This window comes from Mirounga leonina, unplaced genomic scaffold (genome assembly GCF_011800145.1).
Source record: "Mirounga leonina isolate KUSES-001 unplaced genomic scaffold, KU_Mleo_1.0 Mir_125, whole genome shotgun sequence".
In the NCBI taxonomy this organism is placed as follows: Eukaryota; Metazoa; Chordata; class Mammalia; order Carnivora; family Phocidae; genus Mirounga; species Mirounga leonina.
The window spans coordinates 30,646,392-30,657,042 of record NW_023270305.1 but is presented as its reverse complement, the minus strand read 5'-3'; positions in this window follow the sequence as shown (position 1 = coordinate 30,657,042).

Sequence of the window (10,651 nt, the reverse complement as noted above, 5' to 3'; positions counted from 1 at the left end):
AAATCTTTAATAACTAATTAAATAAATAAAATGATGTAGCAAAACAGTGTTATTAGAAAAAGGGAATAAGTAAAACAAGATCAGTGACAAAATAAAAGCTGTAGCTGGTGATGGGTGCACGGAAGTCCATTATACTACTCTCTCCACTTTTGTGTGTGTTTGAAATTTCCCATCATAGACATTAAAACAGGAAGGAAAGGAGGAAGAGAGGGAGGGAAAGGAAGAAAGGAAAGGAGGAAAAAAGAAAGATGCACCCCTTTAGACTACTGCTAGCCATTTATAAGCATGTCTAATTCACACTATCCTTGTCATCCTTCCTACTCTCAGTAAGAAAGAAAAAGAGAAAAGAAAAAGGAAGGAAGGAAGGAAGGAAGGAAGGAAGGAAGGAAGGAAGGAAGGAAGGAAGGAAGGAAGGAAGGAAAGGGAGGGAGGGAGGGAAGGAGGGAGGGACAGAGGGAGGGAGGAGAGAGAAAGAGAAAGTCTGTTAGTTGGATAGTATAGTCTCTGGTCCCTGGTGAAGTTAAATAATTTCACAAATGATCCTTATCTCTTCATCGCTTGTCAAATGCTTTCTTACCAGTGTGCATTCCCTTCTCCCTTACCTGTTACAATCCTTAGTGAATCTGTTTTATCCATAACACCTTCTACGATGTGTGTAAAAGAGTGTCTATGAGTGAAAGTTTACTACTTTTAAATAACATTTTTTCCAGTGCTGGGTCATGTAGATCAGCTGACAGTTTTGTTTTGTTTTGTTTTTTTAAAGATTTTATTTATTTATTTATTTGACAGAGAGAGAGAGAGACAACGAGAGAGGGAACACAAGCAGGGGGAGTGGGAGAGGGAGAAGCGGGCTTCCCGCCGAGCAGGGAGCCCGATGCGGGGCTTGATCCCAGGGCCCTGGGATCATGACCTGAGCCGAAGGCAGACGCTTAACGACTGAGCCACCCAGGGGACCCTCAGCTGACAGATTTAACACATAGTTACTTCCACAAAATGATTTAGTTGAGGTGAAAACATTCCTAACAATAGCTACCCTTTATAGAGCACTCATCCTATGCCAGGCTCTGTGCTGCACACATCACATGCATTATTTTGTTCTCACAAACTGATGAAGAAACAGAGGGTCAGGGAAGTTAAGCGCCCTCCCAAAGCCACATGTGGCAAAGCCAGAATGTGAATCCCAGATTTATCTGATTCTAACCCCAATGGTTCAGTCATTTTTAGAATGTTGCATGTCTTTTTTATTCTACATAAATGATGGAAAGCCCTTTAATATGATAGCTGTCTTGCTCCCTAATGTCCAAGTTTCCTGGATTAACCACCCCTTTGGGGGGAACAATGGCCCAACTAAGAAGATGGGTGGATTCAGAGCTCCCTCTGGATTCTGAATCCGAGGTGTTCAGGAAGTCATAACCCCCATCATAGACTCACAAAGGCTGCGACTCGCCGTGCTTAAGATCTGAAATGGGTCGGGGCACCTGGGTGGCTCAGTCGTTAAGCGTCTGCCTTCGGCTCGGGTCATGATCCCAGGGTCCTGGAATCGAGCCCCGCATCGGGGTCTCTGCTCGGCCGGCCGGGAGCCTGCTTCTCCCTCTCCCACTCCCCCTGCTGGTGTTCCCTCTCTAGCTGTCTCTCTCTCTCTCTGTCAAATAAATAAAATAAAATTAAAAAAAAAAAATCTGAAATGGGTCACAGAGACAAGTCTGGACGGCTCCATGGGAGCCAAGGGACACAGCCGGAAGGCTAGCTGGGGCCTGGGCCCCTTGCAGCAGAGCACAGGGAGGGACTGGCTCCAGCCATGAGGATGAGTGGAGACCCCAACACGCTGCACTTGAGACGCTGGCCACCCAGTCCCACAGAGAGGCCTCAAGGTCCTGAGCTGAGTCTGGGCAAGAGCCACTGAAGTCCAGAGAACCCGCCTCAGAAATCTCTCTCTCTTCGACTGGGCCCTCCATCAGTCCCCGCCTCGGCCAGCTTGCTCTGTCGGCATCCAGGAGCACCCCCTGCAGGCCCTCCCCATATCTCCCCACCCTCCCCACCCCCCGCCCCAGGGATCAGAAGGCAGATGTGATTATTACTCATCTCCTGCATAACCTGGCTCTCTGGCCCTCCACGTGAGCACGACCCTTCCGACCCGGGTTCCCCACGCCTTCCCCATTGCCCACCTCTGGGCCTATGCACTTGCTGTTTCTTTCTGTCCGCTAGAAAACCCTTTCGTCTGCTTTCCCCCAGCTGAATTACTGTCTTCTTGGAAAAGCCTGTCTGGACCATCCCCTGTCCCTAAGTTTGCCATTCCTGCGAGTTCCCAAGTTCTGTCATTCCTACATCTCTCCGAGGGGTGCTGTAAGGATTACAGGACCCAACACCTCGGGCCTGGCAGAGAAGCTCAATACTTCCTAGAACTTTTTCATTTTAATTTTTATTGTCTTTAAAATTGTTACGGTTGTATTTGTGTCAGAGAGTCTTTTATTTCTCTTTGTTGCTCCTGGAAGCTGGCGTAGAGTAGAGGCTCAATAAATATTGAAGAAATGAAGGGGGTAGGGCTTTCTAAGGGGAAGCACAGCAATGAGGTGGCCCAGGCCTGACCTCCAGGCATTTTCTATGGCAGCTCTCCTAGCTCTTAGCCCGGCAGCTTCGGGCTCCCTGCAGGGTTGTGTGTCCACCTGGGGAAGCTCTCAGTACCCGGTGATGTCAGGTTACCTGAGTGACCTTCCTGAGGATGGCCCACAGCTTTGCCAACTGAATTCTACTCTTAACCAGATGGAGTCATCTTTGGGAAGACTGCCCGTCTGTGGGAACTCCAAATTGGGTTTGGGCCACCCCCTGTACGTTTCTAGTCTCAACTCTGGCCTAGTGCAATAACTGTATTTATTTATTTATTTTTAAATATATTTTTAAAGGATTTTATTTATTTATTTGAGAGAGAGGGAGAGAGAGCAGGAGCAGAGGGGAGGGGCAGAGGGAGAAGCAGGCTCCCTGCAGGGAGCCCGATGCGGACTCGATCCCAGGACACTGGGGTCATAACCTGAGCTGAAGGCAGATGCTTAACAGACTGAACCACCCAGGTGCCCCAGTATAACTGTGTTTAATCAGTAGATTCAGGAGAAGCCTGTTTTGGTCAGTGGACATTGTAATATTCTCAGAAGAAGATTCCTAGCTTCTTGTCCAGTTTATTCCTGGGGCGGAACATGGTTGCATGCCAGCAGCCACCCCATCTATCTTCACTCCTCTTGCATTTTTTAAGGCCCCCTGAAACACCTCAACATGAGGGAGAAAGCACAGACTTTGGAGCAAGTGCCGTGGAGTGGACCCCTGGTGCCACCGGGCGTGCCAGCCCGAGTCGGGCTCAGCACAGACCTTATCTTATTAAAAACCTACCGTAAACGTGGAGTTAATACAGCTGCAACCCCATTTTATAGCTGAGAAAGCCGAGGGCTCAGGCGATTTGGCCAAATGTCACAGGATTTGGAGCTAGGCTTCTTCTGTGAAATCTCACTTCCATCAAAACCTTCAGTTTTATCATCTGTAAAAAGAGGGTAATTATGCTCATCTCACAAGGTACAAACAAGAATGTGCATGAATGAACTTAAAAAAAATTTTTTTTTTAAGGTTAATAAAGTGCACCTTTCAATTAGTAACGTAAAAGACAAGGAGTTGACACCTGTTTTGTGGCACTTGCTTGTAGATTTGCCCCATTCCAGCACTGTGCCCCACCCCAGCGTGAAGTCATCCTGAAGGGTTGTTTTTGTCATTCCTTGGCCTGGGGAGGAGCCCCGATTCTGAGGCTGCAGAAACAGGATTGGGAGGCTCCCAGATAATGGTAGCAGCCCTTACATGTGTATATTCTTCAGAGTTTACAAAACACAGCCATAGATGGTATCTCCCTTCAATCTCATTTCATCTCCTGACACAGGAAATCTTACCCCCATTTCACAGAGGGGACAAGTAGCTAAGGCTGAGTGGGGGTGCAGACCCCAGGCTTGTACTGCCGTGTGCCTTTTCCAGATCAAGCAGCCATTCACCATTGATCCCTAGCTCTGAAAGAGTGCCTTGCATCTGAGCACCTTGGTAAAATGCTGATTCCTCAGCTCCACCAAGTCTGAATGGAGGGTCACTAGGTGTGGAGCCAACTCCAAAAATCTGTATTTTTATCCAGTTCATGTGGAGGTTGAGTCGCTGGTGCTCTGTGGATCACACTTTGAGAAGTGGCAGAAGAGGATGCGGAATTCTTGGAAGTCTCCAGGCAGACACCAGTAAATCGCTGCTGGCGATAAACATAACTGGGAGTGGGTGTGGAAGGGGTGGACATGTGGGCTGGGGGTAGATCAGAGTAGGTGTGCATGTTGAAATATCTCAGGAATGTTTGGGCCAAGTACCATGCCAGAATGTGTTCATTAATTTCCAAACATTGAAAAAATAATATATATTTATTTATATAAATATATATTTATATAAACTTTGGCCCAAATAAAATATATTCCACTTATGTGAAGTACCTAAAGTATTCAAACCCACGGAGAGATGGTAGAAGGGTGGTTGCCCATGGCTGGAGAGGGGATGGGAGGCACAAAGTGAATGTACTTACTGCTACTGAACTATACACTTAAAAATGGGTGGAATAGGGATGCCTGGGTGGCTCAGTCAGTTAAACATCTGCCTTCAACTCAGGTCATGATCCCACGGTCCTGGATCGAGCCCCGCACCAGGTTCCTGCTCAGAGGGGAGCCTGCTTCTCCCTCTCGGTCTGCCTGCCGCGTGCGCTCTCTCTTTCTCTGTCAAATAAATAAATAAAATCTTTTAAAAATGGGTGAAATAGTAAGTTTTAGGTTATGTGTATATTTTATCACAATACATACATATATATACATATGAAAGGGAGCTTCTCTAAGTATGACCTAAAACCTGGGAACTATCAATTTAAAAAAAACAAATGCATTGCCTACATAATAATCAAAATTTCTGCATGGAAAAATTACCAGACACAAAATCGAAAGGCAAAGAACAAACTGGGAAAATATTTCCAATACAAACGACAAAAGCATCTGAGTCCCTTATCTGCCAAGAAGAAAAAGACCAACGATGCAGGGGGAAAAAAAACCTTACTTTTTAATTCAATCATTTGCTCTTTTGGCAAATATTTGTTTAACACATATGTACCCGACACCATTCTAAGCGACGGGAATGTAGCAAAAAATAAATAAATAAGCATGATATTAAGATGAGGAGAATCAATACCAGTTGGGGGAAATGACAATAAACTAAACCAGGAAAGTATATAATGTGCTGGAAAGTAACTAGTGATATGGAGAAAAGGAGGGCGGGCCTGGAGGGCGAGACAGCTGTCCTGAGGGGCACAGGTTAAGTGGTTCTCGGAGCAGGGCTCACTGTGAAGGTGATATTTGAGCAAAGCCCCGAGGGGGAGAGAGATCTTCTCACGGTGATGAGTGGGGCCAAATGACCAGGAGAGACCCCAAAGCGTCAGGCCTGGGAGGCCGTGAGGGCAACAGAATGAGGTCAGGGAAGTCACAGCGTGCTGCACAATGGTCTACAGACGGGTGAGCAGGTGCAAAGGCTCTTAGTCTTCTTTTACAGGAGATGGGACCGCTGGAAGGGAATGAGCAAAGGGACTACATAACCCAATTTTTAGAGTTTTTTTTTTTGTTGTTGTTTTTTGTTTGTTTTTAAAGATTTTATTTATTTATCTGAGACAGAGAGAATGAGAGAGACAGAGAGCACATGAGAGGGGGGAGGGTCAGAGGGAGAAGCAGGCTCCCTGCCGAGCAGGGAGCCCGATGCGGGACTCGATCCAGGGACTCCAGGATCATGACCTGAGCTGAAGGCAGTGGCTTAACCAACTGAGCCACCCAGGCGCCCGGGTTTTTTTTTTTTTAAAGGTTTTTATTTATTCATTTGAATGGGTGTGAGCAAGTGAGAGAGAGAATGCGGGGGGGGGGAGGTTCAGAGAGAGAGGGAGAAGCAGACTCCCCGCTTTCCCACATGGGGCTCGATCCCAGTACCCTGGGATCACTACCTGAGCCGAAGGCAGATGCTTAACTGACTGAACCACCTAGGCGCCCCCCGATTTTTAGGTTTAAAGACAGACTTTGGCCACTGGATTATGAAAAGACTGAGAGGGACGAAGGCAGAGGCGGAGAAGTGGATTAGGATAATCCAGGCAGGAGGTGCTGGTCATTGGGGCCAGAGCATCAGCTGGGGAGATAGTAAGTGGTTGGCTTTGGGACGCCTTTGAAGGGACAGCCAGTGGAATTTATTAACAGATTGGCTGGGGGGCACATGAGAGAAAGAGAGGCGTCAAGATGACTCCGTGTTTTGGGCTTGTGAGAGTGGAAAGGTGAGCTGCTTTTCTTTGAATGGGGAGATGATGATAGTTGAAATGGGTTTTGGGGGAAGATCAGTTTGGACCCGGCAGCATTAAGTTAGAAATGCCTCTAGGACATCCAAGTGCAGATTTGCCGAGACAGCTGGCTACACAGGAGAGGTCAGGACCAGCTGGTGATAGAAACTGGGCAGTTAAGAGCCTATGGGTGGTATTGAAAACCAGGAGACCCGACACCATTGCCAGGGTGTGGAAGTGGTCCAAGGACTGAGGTCTGGGGCCTGTCAAGGTTGAGAAGTCAGGGAGATGGGGAGGAGCTGCGAGGTGGGAGGAAAATCAGGTGGAAACCAGGTGAGGAGAGGTATCAGGGTGGGGGAGCCATCACAGGATCGGTGGGGTCAGCTGCTGCTGTAGGGTCAGGAGGCAAGAGCCCTGAGGATTCCTGCTGGATGCAGCAAGGGTATTGATGACCTGGCAAGGAGCCTCGGGTGGGGGAAGAAGGCTGGCAAGAGAGAATGAGACAGAAGAAATGAAAGCACTGACTATAGAGAACTGCTGAAAAGCTTTGTGGTAAAGGGCGGTAGGGGGGAGGGGAGCAGAACAATGGGCAAGGACATGGAAAGTTCACAGAAAAAGAAATACATGTGGCTTCTAAACATAGGGAAAGATGCTGTACTTCATAATCAAATAAACCAAATCAAATAAACCGAGATGTCATTTTATACCTATTAGATTAGGAGAAGTTAAAAAGTTTATATTGTTGGAAGGGCAGAGAAGCCAACCATCATCCCTTGTTTTAGGACTTCAAATTAGCACAGCCTTTCTGGTTGGCAAAAATGTACTTTCGCTTCCACCCAGTAATTCTACTCCTTGGAATGTCCCAATGCATAAAGTCACACAGATATTCAATGACTATGTACAGGTATATTCACATTATTATTTATAACATTTATAATAAAACCCTGGAAGAAATCCAGATGTCCATCACCGAGCCCCACTGTGCAGCATTCATTAATGGAACACGAGCAGCTGTATGTAGATGCGGCAGGATCGTTCTGGACCAGTAAACAAGGAAAGCAAGGGTATATGATCTCCCATTTGTGACGAAAGGGGATACCCATATACACGCCTGTGCAAGTCGGGGAGACTTCTAGGAACATACACAAGAAAACAGGGATGACCCTGGAAGGGTGGACCAGGGTTCAAAGGTGGAGACATATCTTACTTCCTATCCTTTTGCACTGTTGGAAATTTTGCCCACGAACATGTACTGTATTAAGAATTCACTTTAAAATAAAAACTTCGGGCGCCTGGGTGGCTCAGTTCGTTAAGCGACTGCCTTCGGCTCAGGTCACGATCCTGGAGTCCCGGGATCGAGTCCCGCATCGGGCTCCCTGCTCAGCAGGGAGTCTGCTTCTCCCTCTGACCCTCCTCCCTCTCATGCTCTCTCTATCTCATTCTCTCTCTCAAATAAATAAATAAAATCTTAAATAAAATAAAATAAAATAAAATAAAAACTTCTACAATGGGGTCATATCATGTAGAGTCGGAGGGGACTTTCAGGTGATCTAGCCCAGTGGTTCCCATAGCCCAAGTCCACGGTCGGGCTGTGTTGGAATCACCTGGGGGCTGTGAAGACGCAGAGCTGATGTGCGGAGTCGCATCTCGTGGTCCCGTCTGGTGACGTGGATAATAGCTCCTGAGGCCATTGTGAAACACAGGCAGGAGAATGCGGTGGGCACCGTGCTCACCACAGGGTACAGTTCCCTGGAGACACTGAGGGCCTTACAAGTGTCAAACCCTGCTCTGGGGGCTGGTTATCAGTAAGAAGAGACCGTTGACAAAACAATATAACAGCCTGCATTAACCGTTTTACAGAAGATAACTAAAGCCCTTAAAAGCCCTAGGAGGGCAGGCACTATTCCTGTCCCCATTTTATAGATGAGAAAACAGAGGCATAGAAAAGTCACAAGCTAATGAGTGCCTAAGCCAGCAGTCTAGCTCTTAAGGTTATAAACGTAATGAAAAGAGAAAAGAAAAGGATTCGGACAGAGTGGAAGAGCACGTCTGGTACGGTGGTCCGAGCAGACCTCCCCGCGACCTGCTAGACAGGAGAAGCTCTGCAGGCTGAGAGACTCGTGGCAAACACGAGGCCATCTGATGAAGATGGCTGGGTGCACTCACGGGACAGGAAGAAGGCCAGTGTGACTGGCTGTGCCGATTGTCAAGGACAGACTGAGGGAATATCTGATCACCTTAAAGCAGCCTTTCTCTCCTGGTATGATTACTTCTTTAGGTGGCAGTCCTGTTCTTTAGGAAATTCTTCCTTGGGCTGAGCTTTACTGATTTCTCCCAATAGCTATTTTCTCTTCTGTATCAAGAGAACCTCTATTTAAATTAAAAGAGAGAGAGAGAGAACTCCTAAGTTTTTTAGTTGGGCCATGGCCACCTAGGTGAAAGACTACATTTTGCAGCTTCCCTTGCATAAAAATGAGGCCATCTAAGTTTCAGCCAAGGGGCCATCAGCAGAAGTGATGTGTGCATCTTCCCTTCCTCCAACCTGTAGCTTAGACAGATTATGAGCCAGATGAGCCCTGTGGGTGGGAAGACCAGAGAAAAGGAGGCTGGATGCCTGAGTGGTACACAGCAGTCATATCAGCTCTGGAATGTCTCATGAGAGAAAAACAAACCACCGGTGGTTCTCAACCTTGACTGAACATTAGACTCACCTGGAGGAGCTTTAAAAATATATTCATTGGGGCGCCTGGGTGGCTCAATCGTTAAGCATCAGCTTTTGGCTCAGGTCATGATCTCAGGGTCCTGGGATCGAGCCCCGCATTGGGCTCCCTGCTTGACGGGAGGTCTGCGTCTCCCTCTCCCACTCCCTCTGCTTGTGTTCCCTCTCTCGCTGTGTCTCCTTCTCCCAAATAAATAAATAAAATCTTTTTAAAAAATATTTATTGCCTGTCCCCTCCTCCTCCATTTGATTTAATCGGTCTGAGGAATAGCTTGAGCATTAGATATTTTTAAAAGTTCCCAGCCACAGATGAGAACCAATGGTTTATGGCATTGTTGATTTGGGTTGGTAAACCTGTATCCTAACTAGTCCTCGCTAGGATGGGTTTTGGCTCTTAAAAAGCTGTGCCCAGGGGACAGTCACATTGCTCTTGCTGGACAGTTCTTCAAATCTGAAGTCAGATGACACTCCTCTTCCTAATGTCATCTTGTTCTGCCCTTCATTGGGCTGAGGGCTGATCAGGAGGAGAGTCAGACTGTATTCCTGAGATCTAATCTAGGAAGCAGGGGTTTTGGAGGAGGGGAGGGTTTGTGTGCACAGAGGGAGGAGAGAAGAGGTGACAAGCAGAGAAGCTGAGAACTAGGCAGCTTGAGGGAAGGCCAGGGGTCCGGTCATTATTCCTGAGCAGGGTGAGCACAGGGTGGTTATTCAGAGTTAAGGCTTGGCTGGTCAGCTGGTGGAGGGCCTTGTATGCCAAGCTCATGAATTTGACTTTTAAACTAAGGATGACCAGGAACCTTCAGAGGAGAGTAAGCAGGGAATAAATCGCATGGCCAGATTTGTGCTGTAAAACATTTTGTCCTATCAGTGTGAAAATCGGAGGTGGGGTGGGCAGTTTTGAGGTGCAGGGAAAGGTGATATATAGATGAATGCAACCTACTTGAGCCTGAAGTTTTACTAGACATGTTGTCGATTGACTTTAAGCTTTAATTGTCCTAGAGTTCTGACTGAATGCCCTGGTACTGTTTCTAGGCTGGTTCTCCCCCAACCTGCGCTGGCCCAGATTTTAGGGATCTGGAGGAGGGTTATAGGTCCCTCTAGAATAGCCCCAGCCCCTCAGGAATTGCCCCGGAGATACTAGCAGAATGACTCATGGCCCTACTGCTTTTTGTCTTGTTGGTGCCACCCAGAGTTCCAGCATGTTCTCTCAGCAATCTGGCTTGGGCTAGGCTACGGGAGAAGGTTGAAGCATAGCTAAGACCTCGCACACACTTCACCGCAAGTATTAGTGTGCATATGGATCACTTGGGGCTCCTGCTGAAATGTGGATTCTGACCGAGCAAGTCTGGGGTGGAACCTGAGATTCTGCATTTCTGCTGATGTTCCCAGTCCAGCAGCCACACAAGGCCCCACACAAAGCCTGCTCTTCTCAGCCTTAACTGCACCTGGGAATCACCTGGGAGCTTTAACAACTCCCAATACGTGGGCCCCACACCCAGTGGTTATGAGTTATAGGGCTGGAGTGTAGCCTAGCTAACAGCATTTTTTTTTAGAGGACCCAGCTTTTTAAAACTTCT